Source organism: Manis javanica, chromosome 12, assembly GCF_040802235.1.
Source record: "Manis javanica isolate MJ-LG chromosome 12, MJ_LKY, whole genome shotgun sequence".
In the NCBI taxonomy this organism is placed as follows: domain Eukaryota; kingdom Metazoa; phylum Chordata; class Mammalia; order Pholidota; family Manidae; genus Manis; species Manis javanica.
Window position 1 is genome coordinate 95,636,628 of NC_133167.1, and position 22,911 is coordinate 95,659,538.

General features: G+C 38.5%; 1 protein-coding gene across 3 annotated transcripts in view; it reads right to left on the reverse strand.

Annotated features, from left to right (window-relative positions):
• Positions 1–22,911, reverse strand: part of SGCZ (sarcoglycan zeta) — an 849,975-nt gene that overhangs the window by 822,073 nt on the left and 4,991 nt on the right. The window contains exon 1 of one of the 3 annotated variants that reach the window (XM_036997286.2): positions 6,865–6,968. The exons of the other annotated variants lie outside the window; for them this stretch is intronic. The gene's annotated coding sequence lies outside the window, so the exon portion shown is untranslated. Of the gene's footprint in view, positions 1–6,864; positions 6,969–22,911 lie in introns of those variants that run through there. 3 annotated transcript variants of the gene reach the window in all.

A 22,911-nucleotide genomic window follows, 5' to 3' on the forward strand; every position in this document is an offset into this window, starting at 1 on the left:
TTTTAAATTTCAAAATTAATACTAAGTATACATCAAGCCAGAATGCCAAAGCTATGCTAGAGGTTAAATCTAATTTATGGCCCTAACAAAATGAAAATTATTTGCAGTGATCCAAGAGGCAGAATAATGAAGAAGAGAAGGGTTTAGACAAAACAGATAAGGTTTGTTTTTTTTTAAGTGTTACGTGATTATGAAACTGTTATCTGGTGGCCTAAATATCTATCACTTTCTTGTAGATTTTATTCACAAGTATCAACAGTAAGTTGGCCCAAAGTAACTGATTAGGAATGAGATACTTATAAAAATAAATATGAACAATTATTCTGCAACAAGAGGAAATACTATGAGTATAGGCAACATACTATCATTTTTTTTTAAACAAGAATATTTGAGGATTCAGTGAGAAACTTCTGCCATCACATGTTCTATGAACTTTCTGGAAATTTGGCCAATATAAGAACATAAGATTTAGAAATAGAGAGGATAGACTTGAATTCTAGTCCATTATTTATTAACTTGTGATCCCAGGCACTTCACTTAATTTTCTGTGTCTCCATTTTGGTAATGATACAATGAAGATAGAATACTCAGCAGGCAAACCTATTATGATGTTCAAACAAGGAAATATTTGGGGAATAAAACGAGCTCTATTAATGTATCAATGATGTTCTTCCCAGAGGGCACACATATGTCATTCTCAAGAAACTACTCAGAGCCCTAACCTTCTCAGCCCTGGAAGAGAGAGATCAACTGGTCCTGAGGTTTCTACCCACTGTTTCTCAGTCCACAGTTCTAGGCAGTGTCCCTGGGTCAATTGCAGGCACCAAGGGGGAGACTGGATAAGCTCCTCAACCTCTTTTGATCCAGAGTGGCTTCCCTTCCATTGGGCTCACACATTGCAAAGTTGTTGTTTGAATAAATTTTTCAGCTGTGGTTCAAAATGATTACGACAATAACTACTAATGAGATTCAGTTCCCACCTTACCACCCCACCATCACTTGAGACACCTGAGGCAAAGAAAGATTGTGACACACCCACAGTGCCTTCTCTGGTGGACAGCAAAGCCAGGGTTTGAACAAGATCTTCGAAGTACGAATTCAACCAGATCAATGCCCTTTCCACCCCACAAATCGATCCTGTTAAACGTGACAAGCTCTGATTTGCAGGGAGAGCATTAGCACTTTGGATGCCCCTGACTTCTAACTGCTGACGAACTCCATTTAGCATCTAAGGCTGAAGCTTCAGCTCTTGTTTCGCAGATGGACATTGCCATAGCAATTAAAGCCTTCCTGGCTGGATAAAGAAATCCTTTATTTTTAAAGGTTTCTGATGTCAACTTGGTGTAGAACATTCTAGATAATCTGTTTAAGACCAACAAAGCAGTATAAATGTTCTAAAATCTGATCAGGGCTTACAGTATTTTCCAAAATGAATCCATAAAAATATTGTTTAGGAGCATCAAGAAAGGTCTCAAAGCAGTTGATATGGATTACTGTTGAACCACTGTGTTGTGTATTTGAAACCAATGTAAGATTGTATATCAATAATACTTCAATAAAAAAAAGAATAAATTTAAAAAATGTAAGTCTTTTCAGTTCTCTTGGAGGGATGGTAATCCTGTCATTTGCTCATTCTCTGGTTGGCCTAGAAGTCTTGAATAAGTTCCACTGAGGATGTAAGTTCACCTCATGTTTTCAACATTTGGTATGAAAAACAAAAGAGAGTAAAATAAAAACTTAGAGGTTAGTAGATAAAAATCTATATTTACATAAAAAAAGGTAACTGACTCTAAGTCAGGTAGAAATTTAGAAGCTAAGAATTTTATCACAGATCAAGCAAAACTGTCAACAACGAAATACATAAACTTTTCTTCTGATGCGTAAAGATTCATTTATACAATGATCCATTAAAATGTATATGCACAAAACCTGCAGAGATGTGAACAAAGTACATGGTCATTTTCCTTACTAACTTGAAGTTGTAATCTCTGCTAAATCACAGTTGAGCTGAAATTCCAATACACTATGAGAAACACCTCCCTAAATATCATATAAAAGGAATGACTCAGAGATACATGCTGATTTGCTGTCTTCCAGCATTAAACCATCTTGTGTAGCCATGATTTTGAGTCTGTAAATCTTAAAATATCCTTTTTTACTGGACCTTCAAAAATTGATGTATTTTCAACTGGCAAAGTCTGGAGTTCAGCAAAGCTGTAATAGCCAGTAATAGCCAGTACTGAGATTGGAATATATGCTTAGTGATGACAGCAGGCCACTGACTATTTCTAAAATAGTCATTTGTGTCATTTGTATAACTTCCCTGAAATACATTTTTCTTTCCACTCATACCAAAAAAGGTTCCCTCATCCCCTCTATTATAAAAAAAAGAATGTTTCACTATTGTTAGTTGAAGTTTGCTTCCATGTCAATGAAACAAGTCCATATTCTGAACATAAAGATGCCAAGGTTAATGAACTGTTTTCCAGTCTTCATGACTGGTTCCTGTTATTAAAAGAGGATTGTAACTAGATCTGGATGGAGAGAAGGTCTCCACATATAATTCCTTCCACCGTGAAAGAAGTCAAATGAATCATTATTCACAAAAATGTTTTCATATTCTAAGCTGAGAAATGAATATATAAAGCAGGTTGCTAAAAATATGACATTTGTTAGAGAGTACTATTTTTCACTATGGAATGACTAACATAAAAAAAAATGCCACCTACTTACACTCATCACAAAGCCTCCTACATGCAGCAAGCCTGACTTTCCTGGGGCTCAGTGTCTTATTGATAAAACAAAAAAACATTTTTAGAATTCTTCTAAGCAGCAGCTTTCGTATTTGACTGAAATTGTAGAAGAAGGTACTATGAGACTTGGTTTAAGATCTCAGCATCTTTGAATCAACAACTTGCTTACTATGCACTTTTTTTTTTTTTCTAGATTATCATTTTTCGGCCATGCAATACTTCCTTAATGACCTAATTGTATTATTCAGGGAAGCTTTTTCCTTGCCTATCTAGGGCAAGTTTCAAGGTCCTAGTAGATGAAATTTTATTTAAATTAAAGAGATAAAATTGAGCAACAGTGACTGGACTATATTTAATTAACTCAAACAAGTACAGTCATATCTGTTGAAAAGTTGTTTTCTGCAGTTCAGGATTAACTATGAAGTTTATAAGTTTTGTACCTTACAAAATGAGGAAAATAGTCCAGAAGCATATTGTTTATGTTCTGCTGGTAACAGAAGAATTCCATTTTAACTTCAATGCAGTCATCCCATTAAAGGAATAATCCTGACAAATAAATAAAGCTGGGATTGAATAAGACTACAAAAATTAGATTATACTCCTGATATATTTTATTTTTTGATCTCAAAGCAACTTACAGTTATCCACAAATATATGATTGGCATCTGAAAGCATATTTTGGTTGCCAAATTAGTACAAAGGAATTAAAACATATTTCAAAAGCTATATAAAAGAATCACCAAATTACTAAATTACTAAAACATAAGCATTTATTCAGGCTAATATATCTTATAAATAAATGCTACAAAAAGCAAATTTATAAGTGTCAGCTCTAAATATCAGTGGCATTCTCTGTTCTAATGCTTAAGATATGTTGTTTAAAAGAGGGTACTTACAGAGCTAAAATAAATACTGAAGTTATTATTTTAAACATCAGCTCCTAAAAGTCTTCTATAACTCAGAGATATTCCAGGATAGAGGGTGCTTCCTTTAACCTCAAAATTCATTAACACTCACATTTCCAAAGCAGTAACCCATATTTTCAGTTGTTTGATGTTGTTTTTTCCTTAAAACAAACACCAGGACAAAATCCAGAGGAAAGTTTATGCAATTTTTGGAGAAAGAAACAGATAAAGATCAAAGAGAAAAGAACAGACCAAAATTCTTTGCAGGAGAACTCTCTCCCGTTTTAACGCTGATCTATTTTATCCGGAGATGGTGTGCAGAGGAGAAGATCAAACATATTCTTCTTCATTAGCAAGTTTTATACACATAACAGTATTTCAGGTTTTTACCAGTAAATATTTTAATATTGCACATGTTTGGTTTTATGAGAATGACAGCAATGGCTTAGTACTTAATTACTGAAGCTTATCTTTACTTTTAAAACTTGCAAAAGATAATAGTATTCACTGAACAACATATGAAAGCAATCAGTGTCCATCTACCATGACAAAAACAAACTTTTTTTGTTAAAAACCTCATAGAGAAAATAGTTCACCACAAAGGTAAAGAACTAGCAGAATCTTCCTATTCTAAAACCTGAGGCAAGTAGCTTCACTTAACAATGACACAAATGATCTAAAACTAAACCAAACAATATTCTTGCAATATTATGCACATACATTTATCAAATCTCAGTGAACACAGCTTTTCTTTGCATGTATTTAAAGCATTACAGTAAGTGAAGTGTTTCTATGGATGTGTCTTGATGGAAACATCCCTGGGTCACAGGAAGAAAAATCAACATACAAATAGTCAAAAGTAAGTATTCCCAGCTTTTCTCTCCCTTTTCTACACTGACCACCACGGGGGCCTCATCGACAAGGAGCTACCAGAAAATAACTTCAACTGGACTTGTCTAGAAAACCTAAGCCAATGGAGTTGCTGATACAAGCAAATGCAGACAAGTTACATGTAGTAGTACACCCATCTCTATCTACAAAGCATATATATTCCAGAGTGTGTTTCAAAGCCTTCATGTTCCAGCAGTGTAGTCAAACCAACACAAATTTATTTCCCAAATGGGAGGATCTCAAACGTTTTCTAATAAGCCTTGACTACATTTCCTCTCTTGCCAGTTTTGACTCTTAACATGGCTTGTCCCTGATATAATTTTTCAGTACCTTCCACAGATCTTTGCCTCTAACATCCTTCATTTACTCCCATTCACTGCCCGTATACTTGCTCAACTCCCAAGCCCTTCCAGTTTCTACTCTGCTGCTCATCAACAAAGTCTAGCACACTCTAGTTGTGAGAATTCTCTGAGTTCATGTGTGTAGTAGCTTGGAGGTTAAGCTGGGATCTTCTCCTAAACTACACAGAAGTCTCCACAGTGAGTTAGCTCTTTTGCTGGTTTCAACAAATTAGTGATGCCAGGAATCAGTGAGGGATACGCTTGTAGGCAACTAATGGGATATCAGAGGAAATGATCACCCGGAATCATTAACCCCTTCCATTTCTCAAAAGAAAATGCTTTCTTCTGTGCCATACCCTAAATTTAACAGCAACAACAAATCTGGATACTCTGCCTTTGCATGAAATATGCATCAGAAACGTGGTTCACGTTCTCTCTTCGACATCCCAAATAAAACCTACGCCTCTCTCAAGAGACTGGGAGGCAGGGAAATGGCAGCAAGGGATCCTTTCAAACACAGAGGCAGTAGGTTCTATCTTAGTAGAGGAGAGATGGTCAGAGAACCTCTCTTCCAACCAAGGTCTAAGGTCTACTGACTGTGACCTTGGCCTTAACGAAGAAACTTGTTTTGAAACTTTAACTAGACCAGCAAATACGCCTCCTCCTTACTTCCCTTTTTACTACAAAGCCAGAATTTAGACATGCAGCATGAGTGGTACCTAAATTTTCATCACCCCATCCACCCCCACCCCACTGCGTCTACAGGGCCATGCACAGGCGCCCCCTTTCTGTCCCTTCTTCCTTGTCCCTCTTGCTCTTCGGAGCGCTGGGGGACGTGCCCGCGTTCCAGGAGACCGGGGCTCCGGGGCTGGGCACGCTCCGCTGCAGACAGCCTTTCGCCCTCCACAGGGGCTTTCTCCAGCCCTCTCGGCTTCCCGGGCAAATCGGGTTTACTGACTTCCCAGCTAACCTCTACTAGTCAGGGTTCCCACGTCGGTTGGGCTGTCCCAAAGTCCCCTCTCGCACAGAGTCCATTTGAACTTAATCTCAGTAAAAAATAATAATGATCCTCTGAAGCAAGAGTGTGTGAAAGGCCTCGGTGATAAAGAAGGGTGGAGATTTAGAAAGCATGCTCGCAGCTTCGTCCCCTTTCCTGCTTTCTCATTTACAGTGAGCGGGACATTTAAAAGATTTCGTAGTTTGGTGGTTTGGAAGGGTCTTTATTTTTTTCTGTTCTTTTAAACAGGCACTGCAGGCAGCAGTGCCCACAGGCAGAGAGGGGCAAAGTGCAGCCTGGAGGCTCCGGACCGCCGCGGGGCCAAGGAGGGGGAAGGGGCTCGGAGGGAGCGCGGGGCCCCGCGGGTGGGACAGCACCGCCCGCAGGGGGCGGGACGCGGAGCCCGGCCGGGGCCGCCCCTCGGCGCCCGCCCCCCGCCGCCCGGCCTCGTCCGCTCTTGGGGCTGCGGGGACCCCTCCAGTCCCTTCTCGGGCGCGGTTGCCCCGCCGCCCGCGAGTTCGCGCCCGGGGCAGCGCCCGCGCAGGCGAGACCGAGCCGGGGTCCGCGTCCGCGCGGGGCCGCGAGCGGCTGTGGCCGCGGCGCCTCTGCCCCCAGGCCCGCAGCGCGAGCAGGCTGCCCGGGCCGCGAGGGCGGCGCGGAGGCAAAGCGGCGGCGTCGCTCGGGCAACTTTGCCGAGTGGCCGGCCGCCCCGGGCCAGGTGAGCGTCGCTCGCGCGGTCGGCACCCCGAGCGCCGCGGCCACTGACCACAGGACGGGGCGATGCCGCCCGAGGCGGCGCGGGGAGGCGGCCGGGGTGCGACCCCGCTCCCGGAAGCCGCCTGGGTCCTGGGCCCTGGGGGGCGCCCGCTGCACCCCGAATGCCCGCCCGCCGCCCTCGGGGCCCCCAGCGACTGCAGAGGCGCCGGGACCAGGCGGTGGAAAAGCGGGAAAGGAACGCCGCGCGGAGCATCACGTACCTTGAGCTCCACGATGTCCAGGTTTGTCGATCTGTCCATGGAGCGAAACTAAAGGAAGTGGAGAGGAACCGGGCAAGTTGGGCCAAAAAACAATCTAGTCTTTTAGTTTCCAGCCTAAACTCAGCTTTATCCTCCTCCAAGCCCTGGCAGCCTCTCTCAGTCTCATTCTCCGTGATCACGCCGCCTCCACCGGTTAAAAATAATACAAATAAATAAATAATAAATACGATTCAGTTTGTTGTACTTCCTCAAAGCTTTGGTGACAGGTGATCTTTACCAAGGTGCCACACAGCGCTGTCGAATCAAGCAGGGGTCGGGGTGAGATCCACTCTATACGTAAGATTATTTCTGCTTCTGCAATAAGCTTAGAAACCAGCGATTTGCTGCATCCCAATAAGAAAAGCTGCTTCCCTGGACAGCATCATGCGGCAAATTTCAAGCAAATGTGTTCAAACTGAAGAGAAGAGGGTATGATGAAAGCCTTCCTCCGCCGGGCTTAGACTGAGTCCCAGGCATTAGCGATGATCAATTTCCCTGGCAAGATAACCAAATCCTCAAAGTCCTGCACAGATTTAAAAAACGTCTTGCAGCTAAGAGGTGTTCTCTCAGTGGGGAAAAGAAGATTAGATAAAGTCTGAAGGGAACGTTCCCCTTTGAAGGTTATGCTAGAGTTGAGAGAATAGGAGGTGGATCCTACAGAGGAGGAAACGAGGCAGAGAGAGAGAGAGAGAGAGAGAAAGCCAGAGAGGGAGAGAAAAATTTTCCTCCTGCTCTGCTGTTTTACTGGCCTTCACCACCAGGTGACTGACTTCACTTCTCGCTTCCCACAGCCGGCACTGAGGGGATTTCTCTCATCTGTCAAAAAGCAACATTTCCTCTCCAGACAAATAGTACGCTGCTGGGTCTTAAAGACTGCCCTCTGCCCGACATCCACTAGGTGACGAGCATCTTAATGCAGTGCCCATGTCGCCTCATCTGGTTCCTGTACGTCTGGCAGGAGCATTGCATGTGTGTGTCATACTCATGCATTCATGTGTATTCACTTTACATATCTGCTGTTGGTGCCAGGGATTTTTTTTATATATATATAACTTAAGAAAGACTTTCAAAGAAAGTGACAAATAGAAATGTTAAGGGAGATGTCTCGCACTGATGCTCTTAATGATAAAGCAGTCTTATATTGGAAAATTAGTCTTTGCTAGATCCTGACAGGTCAGCACAGTTAACTTGCAGGAGGTACATGTGGGAAAAGGGCTCGTTTTCTTCATTTAAATGTCTTCACATGAAAGCTTGATCTTTGGAGAGAAAAGAGTTTTTTATTACAGCACATAAACTAGAGAGGCTTAAAAATGTTTTCAGGCTCAGAAGAAAAGCTAAATAATTACTTCTATTTCTAACAAAAAACTTTCTGGTTTTAAAAGAACCCCACCTAATCCCCTGGCCCAACTTCATCCTTGTCTTCCTCCCTCCCTGTGCTCCAGCCATGTGGTCTACCAGTCCACCTGCCATCTCTCCTGCCACAGGCTCTTAGCACGGGCTCTTGTCCCTCAATCAGGACAATTCTTTCTCCCTCTTTGCACGTATAACCCTTATGCTTCATACTAAAGCCACTTGCTCAGAGAGGACTGCCTCAGGTGACTCCCTCAGACATCCTCCTTCTCTGTCCTCTCTTCAGAGCAGTCATTTCAATCCATCATTATTTAATATGTGTGTTTGTTATCTGGTTTGGTTGTCTGACTCCTCCAGTAGATGGTAAGTTCTTGAAGGCGAGTACTGTATCTTTTTCTCCAGTATATCCCAAGAGCCTAGCACATAATAAGCACACAAATGTGCCTGGAACACACAAATGTGTATGGGAGAATCTTTTAAAGCTATTTTAATGTCTAAAAACCTTTGTGACTTCCTCCCCTGACAACCCACAAATACCAGTTTTTCCCCACCTGTTCTGCAGCTAAGCCTGTTGAGATCAATTTTATGACCAAGCATGTAGAGTTCTTCAGTTTAAGGCTTCCATTTATGCCTGTTCCATTCCATATACTTATCAAAGCTAGTTCTTTTTCACATTTAGGCTTGTGCCTACGGCTTTCAAGGTTAACATCAAGCAGCCAATAGTCCATAATTAGGGAGAATTTTTAAAATCTTAAATGTTCATTTATATAGCATAGGATGAAAAATGATAAGGCTTCTGGTTGAGTGTAAATGAAGTTATGTAAAATGTGTAACTCTTAAAAACTTTTCTAGAAATTATCAATAATTCAACATGAATAACATACTTTTATAAAAGTCAGGTCTTTCCATGTAAGTTTATATTCCCAATCAACTTGTTATTGCTTAAATTTAGAAAACAGAATAAGAAAACTTATTTTATACATATTAACAAAGTGATAATATCTCTTAGATAACTAAAATTTTCAGTTGTGAGAACAATCCAAGAAAGACCTCTGTAAACAACATTAATGTTTAAACACTATTTAGAAAGGTCAGATGCCAGATGGTTTCTAAGAATGGGAAAAAAATTACAGCTAGAAGAAAAGGTGATATTCTACTTAATAATAAAGCCTAAGCTTAACCATATTTTTTTAAGTTATATATATATTCATATATAAAAAGACTTCAATTCACTCTTAATAACATGAAATTATATTCAACATTTGATGTTGACCTGGCTGGCATTGTATGAGCTACAGAAACTTTGGTGATTTCCAAATCAATTCCAAATTTGGGTCATAGCACTAGACTTCCAAGTGTTTTACTATTTTATGAATTTCCATGTAAATTCATTAAGCTAAATATTCCTAAATCAAAAAAAATGAAATTTGATCACAAAAAAAATGATATGCTAAAACATCAGGCATTTCAAAGCAATCAGGACTCAGTTCCCCTTCAACTGACATGTGACTAAATGAGATGATTGTCAGAAAATGAAATGACTTTAAATAAATTTGAAATAGGACAATGGAAGGGTGGAGACATCAAGCAAGGAAAGGAATATTATCTAGATGTCCCGAACCACAGTTTCAAGAAGAAGACAGCTACCCAGGGCTGCTCTAGCAGATCATGCTGGCACATAGCAGGTTATGTGAAAGGACCAAGATTCAATTTTAGCAAAGATGTATAATTCACAGGAAAACCTCAGATAGCAATTACATCCCCCAAGCAGGGGTAAGGTGGTATGGAAAGACCTACAGGTCATGAGATGTTACATTTCAGGATCACTTGCCCATGGAGACATTCATCAATGTCACCTTCCCCCAAAAGGTATTAAAGCAAATGCACACATGCCATTATGAGCTTATTTTAACTGATCTACAGAAGTGGAAAACTTATATTCTTTTTCCCTAGTACACGTAATTTTTATTCAATATATGGCTTGAAAACACAAGTTTTCCATTTTCAAGGCCTCTGTACTCCCCTCTCCCAATTCTCTAGCCAAACTTAGAATTTTATGCTTTAATTTTTATTTTTTTAGTGTTCTATATAGTAAGGTCTTACTTCATTTCAATTTCCTGGAATTATTAGAGAAATATGTCTTCTGACTCATTCAAATGGAAGAATAATTTACACACTTGTCCCATTTCTAGTGATTAGCATTTGTATGCATATGACCTAAACACTTGCCTCAGAAAAAGCTTTGTTTCTCAAAAATGTTATTTTTCATACCATGACATTTTAAAAATACATACTAGAAAATATGGAAATACAAAACACTGGGTTGTTTTCATTTTTATATGAAGAAGAGCTATGCAGTTGTTTGTACATGAGTAGATATTTTGATTTAACAAAATCAATGTTGAAACTAAGTTAAAATTATTTCTGCTCACTTTCAACCTAGATCAGGTTCCTATGCCTATTTTTCTTCGGAGAAAAAAAAAGAAAGAAAGAAAAATAGGATGAGTACTTCAGACAACAGAGAAAGTGGGGGTTAAAAAGAATGAGGGGGGCACTGACCTGACTGCTTCTAGCTAAAAATGAAGCCAGAATACAGAATTAAAGCAAGGAAAAATCTCTCTTCCCTTTTAGATTTAATGGAGGAAAAATATTGGCAAATGTGTATTTTTAGTTAAATTATGATTATTTAACTGCATATGATTTAGAAAGTAGGTTGGTTAGTCATGAGAATACATACGCTCTATATAGCAGGGAGAATAGTCTCTAAGATAATGGGGATTTTCTTTGCAGACCTTAGAGATTTATGACTAATACTAACAGTTTTAAAAGTCTCCCTCCCCAAACCACTTTTTTATGCAGCTCAAGTCATGAACATTGACAATTATAGTTTGAAGTTTTTAAACCAATCCACCTCGTAATGCTAAACTTCCTGTGGAATATAAGAAATGGAAACATAACAAATATACAAGAAAAATAGCCTGACTGAAGCTTGAATTAAAGCTCACAACAAAGGCATAGGAGTTAATGTTATAACACAAACAATTAAAGAGAAGTGTGCCAGCACAGGAAGAGCACGACATTGTGAAATGCGCATGTGCAAATAAATGGGGAAGGAACAAACATTTTCAATCAAACGTGCTGTTGGTCCTCAGTGGACTTTCCCATCCAAAATGATTATCAATTGATTTCAAAGCTTTAAAGGGCCAGAAACAGTGAAACCTAAAATTATAACCATACATCAAATAAAATACAACTGAAGAATGTTTTAAATTACAGCCTTCCCCCACAGACCAATGATCTTCCACTATAAATTTAAAAAAAAAGAAAGAAAGCCTTTGGTCATTATTCATATTAACATATAAGTTGGTTCATTTAAGTTCAAGACCTCAATGCTTTACCAAACTAGTCTCATAGCAAAATAGTCTCACAAACAGGTTTAACATCAATTTTTTTAAACCTTTTGGAAGAAAAGTGACACTCCTGGAATATGTTTCATTCCAGTGGAAGAACCTTAGACTGTTCTGCTAGCCCCTATGCACACAGAGTGATAGACCAATATAATATCAGCAACAATAAAGCCTTTATGAACTACCAGTCTTTCAATGTATTAAACTGGCATCATCTTAACAAGATATGGAGACATATAAGGGACAGGACCACAGATGTGGAGGGCGATGAGTGAAACAGCAATTGATTCTAAAAGAAAAGTTTGAATAGGCAGGAAGAACTGCAAGTAGTATTGGCCTTGGACTGAGTATTTTTGGAGCCAGAAAAAAAAAAAGACCCAATGTGAAAGAAAATACTGTGATTAAATTCTAAAACAGGTCACTTACTTTCAATTAACTTCTACTTTGGAAATTTCCTTATTCTGAGAATGACAAAGAAAAACACAGAACATGATTGTTTTTCTGGTCTGTTCATTGGCATATAATTGTTGGTTGAAACTTGTTTTTAGGAAATTAGTTAATGTGAAATTTCTTCTCTTTTCAGTTCCATGCCTGCACTAAATAACATAAGAACAAAGATGAAATGAATGAAGTTACATTTAATAAGCTAATCTCTTGCAATTTATCTTAAATAATCACTTAGATCTAAAATAGAGTTCTAAAGAATATGCAATACCTACATAATAATGAAATTTTGATTTTCTTTTTCAATTCTTTCCTATTTTGAGGATTCACAGACTCTTTCCAAACTTAAATTTTACTGGTATCTGTTGGCAGTCAGTTTCCTATCATCATCAATATATACTGTTGTATTGAATCTTTAAGAGTCTCATGCTCTACCGACTGAGCTAGCCGGGCGACGTGTATCGAATCTTTAAAATGTTAATAGGCTCTAAGATAATTTTGTTGTTTTGGTCATTGTTAAATATTCTTGTTTTATATGAAGTTCCTGAAAGTGTTCCTATAACATAGAATGAAAACTTAAAAGAACACAGAAGATGCATTATTGTAGCATTTAAGACTATCATTGCCATGGTGAAAAAAAAAAGAAAGAAAAAGTAGGAAGGCAAAGGGAGGCTTTATGGAGCGGTGAGTTGGAATCATCTTGCATGACAAACTATGTTTACACCCTGTGGTCACAAATTGCTTAATCAACTGTAGCAATGTTGGAGCCCCTGCCGCAGAATTCCTCCTGGGCTCATTTCATAGTCTACCCACTTGTGACTATTCAGAGGATGGAGTTAGGGACCATGCATCTCTATCTTTAAAAGGCAAATAATGTGCAACAATTTTGTTACATAAACTGACACACTCTTGATATTGAACAGAGAGTACATTCCCCATCATTTGCAGCCTGGCTAATGCCATATGTCAGCATAACAAGAGGTTTCCTAAAAAGCCCAGGAAGATCTTTCTTTGCCCTAATTACAAATCAAACTTCATGTGTTTGGCAATAACTTTCAGACTTCCTGAAATGGGTGTGGCTTCCTACATGTGGGATCCTTGGCTTCTTCCCTTTTTACTAGTGAACTTCCTGCTATGAATACAGCCGCCTCCATCCTCATACACTTCAAGATCTGGCTTGTTTTACTGGTGCTCCTCAGAATGTAACTATAATAGTGACTGTTCAGGCCTCTTCTTTTTCAAAGGTGATCCATTTGGAAATATGTCTGAGAGGGTGAAATTGCTTAAAAATATAATTGGACATGTGAATTTCTTTGATCAAGAGAATAGACTTAATTTATCTGTGATTAAGTAATTTTGTTTTGATTTGTAATGCACATATGGTTAAAATGCATGTTTATTAGAGGTCTGAATATTAAGGACAGAATGAAACATGTTTATAGGTTTTTCTTCCAATAATCCATTTTAGATGCCATCTCAGTATACAGTAAATTGTAGCTCATGTTGTAAAATTGCCTTCGTAATTCTTTGTTACTGTACTGTTCTTTTTCACATGGTAATATCATAAACTTAATTTTCTACCTGTTTTTATTTTTCTGATCTGGAGGCAAAAGAATGAGAATGAATTTTCTGTATTTTCATTAAAAACTGATTTCACAAAATACATTTTCTAAACAATTCTATGAATGTTTATGAACTGATTACCCTTGAGACCGAAAAACTAAAATGTCTTTCACTTCTGCTTAAATTCGACATAGCCTTGAACTACAAAAAACGACCATGTATCCATTAAATATATGCCAATTAGTCTTCACTGCTGTATACCATATGCCATTGACTCAAAGATAAAATTCCCAGAGTTCTGATAAATAAAAATTACTTTTTCTTTTATGATAAAAAGAAGAAAATGCCTTCTTAATTTTATTCAACTTATTTAATCTTCCCTAAAAAAGGAAGAAGGTCAAATGTTGCCTCTGTGACAGTATAAATGTTAGGATCACTAATTGAACATAGTCTTTATGAGAGCTATGTAATGTAATTAATATTTATTGAATATTGCATACTAAAATTTAGTATACTTGAAATCACACAGTGTTAAGAAGGGAGATCCAGAGCACACAGACTTTACAGCATCACCAACAGCGTATAATGCAAATGCAAATTCGAAGATGTGGTCTTGACAGTCATAAAGGACACACATCTAAGGGAATCCATGATCCTGTTCTAAGTTTATAGTCAGGACTTGACAAGATCTCAACCTGTCTTAGCATTTCAGGTATAGAAAAAATTGTTTATATTTTTACTCCCTAAAAGTCTTTGTATGTGTTAGGAAGAGAATTAATCAGGAAAAATGAATTATAGCCTTGACTTCTCTGCTCTTTCACCTGTGACCTTATGACTAGTCTTTTGTCTCTTCAGGCCTCAAGTCTCCATAAAATAATGAACTCCTATTAGAAGAGTTATAATGACTTTACATCATAATGTTGTTTTTAAGACACTGAGTTAAGTAAAACAACCCATGTAAAGAGCATAACCACAAAGACTAACTCAAAAGATGTCATGCATTTCCTAAAAATCTGTGAAATACTTCCATGTCTTCCCAGAACCTTACTAAATAAAAACACACCAACTACAAAAAGTTGCTCTCTTTATTGTTAGGATCATAAGTGATATTTATTTTCCAAATTTCCTATAATCTGCACCTATTAAACAGTGAATTAAGTGTTAATGGACTGAACACAGATACTATAAAGAAGATACCTGTCAACTGGAAGAAGATATTCACAGACATATAGCTGACATTAGTTATTTATAGTTGTATATATAACGCTGTACAAACACACACACACACACATATGTGAAAAATACAAAGGACTCAATAGAAAAATGGGTAAAAGCCTTGAACAGGTACTTCATGGAAGTAGTTAACCAAAGAGTCATTAGTACTCAGGAAAATTCAAAATAAATCCATAATAGATATTATTTTATACTACTATATTGGGAAAAAAAATTGTATCTGACAATAGAATGTGCTGGGGAGGATATGGAACCACTAGAATACTATAAAAGTTATAGGATTATAAATTACTTCAATGATACTGGGGAAATTGGTATTTTCTAGCAAACTTGAACATGTACATAGCCCATGATCCAGAAAATCTATTCACAAGCATATTTCTGTATCAGGCATTGATAATATAGTTATCAAATCTCAGTGGCTTACTATCCTGGCTCATATCACATACTGATATGGGTCAGTGTGGTGAGAAGTATACATTTCACTATTACTCAATCTAGTGGATCTTCCAAATTTTAGAGCCATCAGTCCTCTATTGGAATACCTTCAACCAGCCAGGAGACAAGAGGAGAAAAAAGATGTAGAATCATTTTTATGGGATAGAGTTGGAAGTGTATACATCTACTAAACCATTCTATCAACTTAAACTCAATCACATAGCCTGACCTTCCCGCAGGGGATGCTGGGTAATGTGGTTTTGTGGAATGGAAAAGATGATACGGATACCGATGAGGACAAACAATTTCTGTCACATGTATTCCTTTGCTCACCAAGTCTCTCTTTGCTCCCTTATTACTGCACATAAAATTCATCCACTTATTCCCAAGGAGACTGACCCATACAAACATGTTATCCAGCTGTCTGGGGTCTCTGGGGTATGTGCAGTCTTCTCCAGATGTGGCTTCTCATTGCCAGCCTCCTATGAGTTAAAAATAATCAGCTTTCTCCAAAACTCCCATATGCCAATAAGCAACACGGACAAGATTAGCATAAGAAATCATGTCCATTCAGAAAGAGGAAGAGCTGGAGATACCCAAGATTCACTGATCTCTAGCAATCGTGAAGAATCCCTGACAGATACTGCACACATACCTGATCCTAGGAGTGGTTCCTTGATTAGACCCTGATAATACTGCAAGGGACTCCCTGGCTCTATGCTTTCTTACTTCCACACTACAGAATTTTGTTCTGTGTCTATCTTCCTCCTGTGTGCATCAGATATGGGTGCTGAGAGAGAGGTCTAAGGCTGTCCTTAGGGGCTGGAATACTTTTGCAAGCCACTTTCTGCTAGAGTTACTTTGGGAACAATGCTGGTTTGCTAGGGTTCCCATACCAAGCTATCACGGCTTAAACAACACAATTTATTTTCTCACAGTACTGGAGGCTAGAAGTCTGAAATAAGTGGGCTGGCATGCTCGGTTTCTTGTGAGAGACATGAGAAAAGGATCTGTTCCACACGTCTCTCCTTGACTTGCAAATGGCCACCTTCTCACTGCATCTTTTTATGGCCTCTCCTCTGTATGTGTGTATCCCTAATGTCTTGCGGGTGTCCAAATTTCCTCTTCTTAGAGAGCTCCAGTCAGATTGGATTAGGGTCCAGTGTAACTGTGACCTCCAAAGGTATTTTGCAGTTGGGACAGCCAATTTTAAAGACAGTTTCTTTGGCAATGAAGTTCCTTCAAAAGATATTCATAATGTATTTCCTTCCCTTGGATTTCACGTCAGTCAGTGACCACACCCAAACACCTTGCTTGAGTAAGATTCTCAGGTGGGCTGTATTTCTCTGCTTCCTTCTCCACACCCCCTTTGTTAAACTAATGGGTGACTCGATGAAGACATAGGGGCAGTAGGCTGAGTAGAAGGCCCCCTTAATCACAAGTCTGACTGGCTTTATTAAAAGGAAGAATTTCACTGACCCTTTGTAACACAAAGCATCTTAAAAATGTTATCTTCTACTTTATGGGACCAGAAGTATGTAAGATGTACATGATTTGGGTGCCCCAAATTTCTTAACTATCTCTATTCTCTTTTATTTTCCCTTGCTTTTCTTTCTCATGGTACCTTACCAAAGGCAGCTAATTTTAGTGAATCACATGACAAGCTTTTTTTTTTTCCTAATATTACTCTTGGGCTGAAAGCTCGGGAGGTGGGTGATCTGCCTCCCAAGTCATCACTGGCAACAGTTTTGCCAGAGCTTTGCCATGCTGTACTCCAACCTTTTAATCTGATTTCACATGGTTGGCAGATAAGCCAATGCCACATTTTGGGTGTTTCTGGCTAGGAGATAAGGAAAAGGGATAGATGTGGGGAACTTTCTGGAAGGAAGCCAGGAAATGGCATACACCACTTCTGTTCACATTGCACTGAGCAGGAGGTGGTCACACAGCTCCACCTCTTTGCAGAGGAGCCTGGGAAATCCAGCATGTATGGCAGAAAAGGACAGAAGAACTATCAACATGTCCTCTAACACAAGAACCTGAGAATTTTTTGCACATGTGTTGGTTGTAACAAAAAAATACAAAATTCAAAATTATGTTAACAGTAGACTAGATATGTATATACATACATACAGTCTGGTTTCATACACTCAAGTGTAGATACATGTTAAACTGAACAAAATATTAATCTGATTAATATTTTAGTTATATAATAAACTTTATAAAAATATGAAGAAATTCAAAAGCTTTGGAAATCAGCGCAGATGGATCTTCAATGCAGCCCTGTGCTTATCACGTTTCATCATTCTACCCACCTACCAGGACAGTCATGTACAAACACTCATTGTGAACCTTCTACATCTCATGGCCTGAGCTCTTTATTTTCTAGGCTCTAGTAAAAAGCCCTGTGACTATTAACAAAAGCCAGCCCTTTGCTAAAGTAAAAGCCTCTGATGGGAGCGTCTCCTAAACAGTTAAACAACCCATTCTGTCAGACACAGAATGGTCAAGACAAGCAGAACAAATTGTTCCAAACATTCATTTTGACACTGTGTGTTCCAGTAAATATGAGAGGAGTATTTATAGGAAAGCACAGAAGGAATAGCTACACCTTTGACTTTCATGCAAACTGTCTCATGGAATCAGAGAGTTTGTTAATACTGGGAAGAGATCGTAACGATAATGGAGGCCAACCTTCATTTTACAGAATTTAAAAAGATGCCTACATACTACATAAATAGAATTGTCTGAAATAGATAGTGTTGGAGCCAAGGATACTCTCCAAGAATAGAATAAAAAATATTAAAATGGGGAGCTATCTTGAAAGATACCAATGTGTTTAAGTGCTAGCAACAAAATAAAACAACTTATAGAATATCTCAAATGTTATTTAGTGTAATAATCCATCACTATGGAATTCCTCATAGGCAAGAATATGCTTATACCATCTATAAGACGATAGCCTTTTCATGTTTTTTTCTTCACCATTGTTTGGATATATATAGCTTTTATTTAGAATGTTCCTTATTTACTTGACAGTTACACCATTTTCTTGGTCCAACTCTTAAGTTGAATATTGTTCCATTTTAGTACTGCTAATACTTCATCATTGATAGATTCTCTATCCAGTTTTTAAAGGTAGTAATGGCAGTATTTTCTTCTGTTATGGAATAAATACTGTTAAAAGATATTGCATAAGCACACCCTCTCCAGCCATACTAGAATTAATACATCCCTCTGCTAAGCTTCACGAACAGCATTTTATGGGTACTCCTCTCTCTGCCAAGATCTTAAACTTTTTAATCGGTCCCCATTTATTTGTCTAGCATAGCGCCTGCAGAGAATTAAAGTCCCATAGCTATTTGTAGAATAAGTGAATCTTTACATACACACATGCCAGTAAGTGCAATTCTGCTTATTGGCTGATTATTCACTTAAATTCTTTAAGGCTTATGTTTCCTGTGTTTGGCTTTCTTTGGTCGGACTTATCTTTTGGAGACAAATATGAGGAAATTATTGCTCCGATGTTTACTATTATTTCCCACCATGAGATTTCCTGGTGGAAGGGGGTCATCTCGCTTTCACAGATTATATGTAATAACTTAAAAGTAAACATGGTCAACTCATACTGCATTTTGAGGGGCTGGCATGGAAGGAGTAGTGTGATTGTCCAATCTGTTAGTTTAATATACTGGCCTCTGAGGTGGGAAGGGGGAATGAGGGGGGTTGTTCCAGGCACGTCAACTACTGACAGCTCAATAGAAGCCTATGGAGAGAACAGCCAGAGACAGGAACCTGAGGCCAAGTCAGAAAGGAGCAGACAAGAACCCAGAGGGGACACATGACATATTGATCAGACATTTGGGCTCTAGATCCCAGGGCCTCCACCATGAGCTATGTTCTTTGGGCAAGTTACTTAACCTCTCTCTGGCACAGTTTACTAATCTATAAATTGAGGAGGGGGCTGTGAATGTCACATCAGATAATAAACCCCAAATGCTTAGGATAATGGCTGGTACCCAGGAAGCAGGAGGTAAATGTAAGCCATTGTTTTTATTGTTATCACTGTTGGGAGCCCATACACTGCATGCCCAGAAGTTATGGATAAAGTTATGGGAGACCACACTGCTGGGTGAAGAGCTGAGTCCTAAATGGAACCGAAGCAGAGGATACAGGGTATACATGTGGAAGTCATGCTCATTGGACAAGATACCAGGACAAGTAGGCAAGGTTCAAATTGCTGCTGTGCACGTGTGTGTTTGCGATTTGCTATAGAAGCAGTGCCATAAGTTTCCAGACATAAGATATAATTCAAACAGATTTGTGTTCTCTTGCTGACCCTGCCATAAGGATTTCTAATATACAAACTAGTTCATTCTTTTGTTGATGCATCTCTGTTGGCCAAACCAATCCCTCCTTGCGATGTCTGGGTAATTTATGGAGTGTGAGTAAGATACTATTTTGTTCATTTTGTTTATCAGAGATTAATTGCTTTCAAAGGAAATCATATTACTATTTTCCAGTTTCAAAGTTTTAATAGTAGTGAGAACATTTGCGTTTTAAGAGCACTACTGGAGAAGACAGTGTTTATGATGTGTACACAACTTATTAAATGGGAAATCCAGAGGATAGTACTTCCAGTGGCTCTGTGATTTTAGGTAATTCTTATTAAAAAAATGTATAATGCAAAATGTAATATTAAAAAAGTAATTTTTAAATTAAGTGAAATCAAGACATTTTCTTTCCTTTGTTAATTACATTACTATCCCTTAAATTTGTATAAGTAACCAGCCTTATCTCTTACCGCTAATAATGAAGAACTAATACAAAGGGAACAGCTTTTTCTAAGACAAAGTTGTGGAAAGTTATCAAAAATGAAAATTTATCATATTAAGAACAAGAAGTATATTTAGGAAAGAGTAAGTCTTCAATTTAATATGAGGATGATAATGTTATAACTATTACAGATAAAACCAAAACTATTACTATGTAAGAGTTGGGGTTATTTTAATCACAAAGAAGTGTAACAATCTTAAAAGAATAGATGGCTTAAGTATAATGATATATTCAAGTCCAAAGTCACCAGACATCCAATAGCCTATGGCTGTGTAACTACCTTCTGCTATAATCACACTAGTTGGTACATCATATTTGATTATCAGCTTACAGTACAATGTGTTCCTATTTAAACAGGCTGAACAAATTTACTTATTCAAAGGCAAATTTTTTAAAAAAGGAAGCTTCTCTGCTCACATGGGACTCTCCTTGTCACTGTCCCTTGTAAGTTTGCGACACACAAGAATAAGGAACATCTTGAGTTCTAAGGTCCCAGAACTAAGAGTGTGTATCCCGCCTCCACGTGCTGAGGATGTGAATGTGACTACTGATAATCTGCTCCTTAAATTAGCAATATCCTCAGCCTGTAAAATAAGGATGTTAGCTATCTTGTGAGTTTATTTTTTTCAGGATGAAATAAGGCAATTCAGATAAAACTGATGCAATACTAGCACAGATGTACACATGCTACAAAATGTTGGTACTATAACCTACGGCATGCTATAAAAATGTTGCTATCATTGTTTCTATCATTTTAGTTATACTAGTATTAGTAGTAATAGCAGCAGTATTAAATGGTGGTAAGGCCTCAGGAGAAGCAGAGAGGGAAAAGAGAATTTAAGGCCTGTAAGTAGGAAACCCTTGTTTTCCTGGTCATCCCACCTGGGGACTAAAATGAGGATCTCAATATCAGCTCTGGCACAGTATGTATCTGTCCTTGCTTTTTGAATACCCTCAATCTTTCATTTCAATCTCTCTCCAGTGCTTCCAGGAATGCTACAGACATGACTCAATGATCTCCACAGAAGAGTTCCCTGATAGTGTGGTACTGGCCATTCCCCCTCTGTAGCACCCCTAAGGGCTTGTTATGCCAGCCTCAGGAGCTTGGCCTCCAATGCCCTCTGACAGGATCACCCGAGCCTCCCCGAGGTGCTGCCACTGTTCACAGCCCTGGCAATGCTGAGGCTGCTCCTGCCAACACCTACTAATGTCTGTGCTGAGCTGGCAGTGCCCTCTTCCAGGACTGCTGATGCATCAAGGGCACAGCCCAAAGTCACAGAGGCATACAACTGTGCCAGAGAATGGGTCTTAATGTGGCCTGGCCTCCAAAAAATATTTAGATTCTCCAAATGTTTGAATGACTGCTATGTGGAACATTTTTCTAGACATTTTTTATATTACATCATGCTATAGTAGTGGGGTTTTTTTTTTGTACTTCATAATCATAGACTGGCAACTACAAGATAATACATTAGATGGTTTTAAAAATGCATGAAGTATGCAGTCCTGTCCCTTCTAAAAGGCCATAATAATAGTAATGCATTACTGTAAGGTAATTGCAAATGATAATTTTGGGAATGATAATATGAAGTACACTTTTGAGAAGACAGAAATGGCCAAAGAGCTGTAGACATAAATTAAGCTTTTTATTGGTTAATCTTCAAGAAAACAAAATGCTCTGTAAGTAATCTTCTTGCCCAGCAGGTATTATTTTAATAAGTAAAATGCCAGTCAGAGTCAACAGTCAAGGAGTGAATAGCAGCATTAGTTTATAAATCTGCCTTTAGTCCGACTCCTAGTATGGGGCTCAGTGGTACTTTTTAGTCCAATTTAAACAATAAACTGTTGACCATTCAGTAGTTAAAAATAGCTTAATGAGTTTTACTAGTGCATTTCTGCATTTTTAGCCAATGACCACCCTTCTGTCTCAGTAGTCTAACTCCATCTACAGATTAATTTACCTCTGTGACCACTCCACTGCCTTTCCCCCCAGGGTAATTAGGTCTCCTGTTATCTAGGTTAGTTAACCCTCCACCTAGGTTTGGCTCCTTGTCCTTTTCCGAACAGTATTTGCTTACATGCTTATGCTTTAAATTTCTTTCTCTCCATTGGTTATGTAAAGACACCAAGCCTTTGTTCCTTTGAGTGTAGGAGAAACATTTCTGTAATTTCTCTGTGTCCAACTTCCCTTCCCAGCCAAACTCTTAAAAATAACTTTGTAAACTTACCTTCTCCATTTGCTCATTTCTCATTTATTCTTTCATCCTTTATAATCTGGTGTAAACTCTCCAAAGAGAGAGCAAAGACAACAATAGTGGAGTGACTATACGTTGGGGGGCTACATTTTGTTTCTTACTTACCATTTCTGCACCTTTTAACTGAATCTTTCTCTTGCATTGGCTCCCATAACATTTCATTTGCTTCCTCAGCCCCACTTACCTTTGTAGGTTCATCTAGTTCTGTCTTTTCCCTTAAATGTTGATCCATTCAGGTCACCACCAGAACCCTTTTTCCAAAATGCAAATCTAATGCAACTCTGTTTTAAATCTGAAGTGGTCTCCCATTTCCAGCAGGGCTTAATTTTTTCAGCTTATTATCTACTCAACAAAACCAACTCTATTCTCCATCTGAACCATTAGCTTTCAACCCACGTGCCATAAATTTTCATGCTTCAGCATTTGCACACATCTCTTCTGCCTGAGATACTCCTGAGATAAGTCTACAACATTTGTTTCAG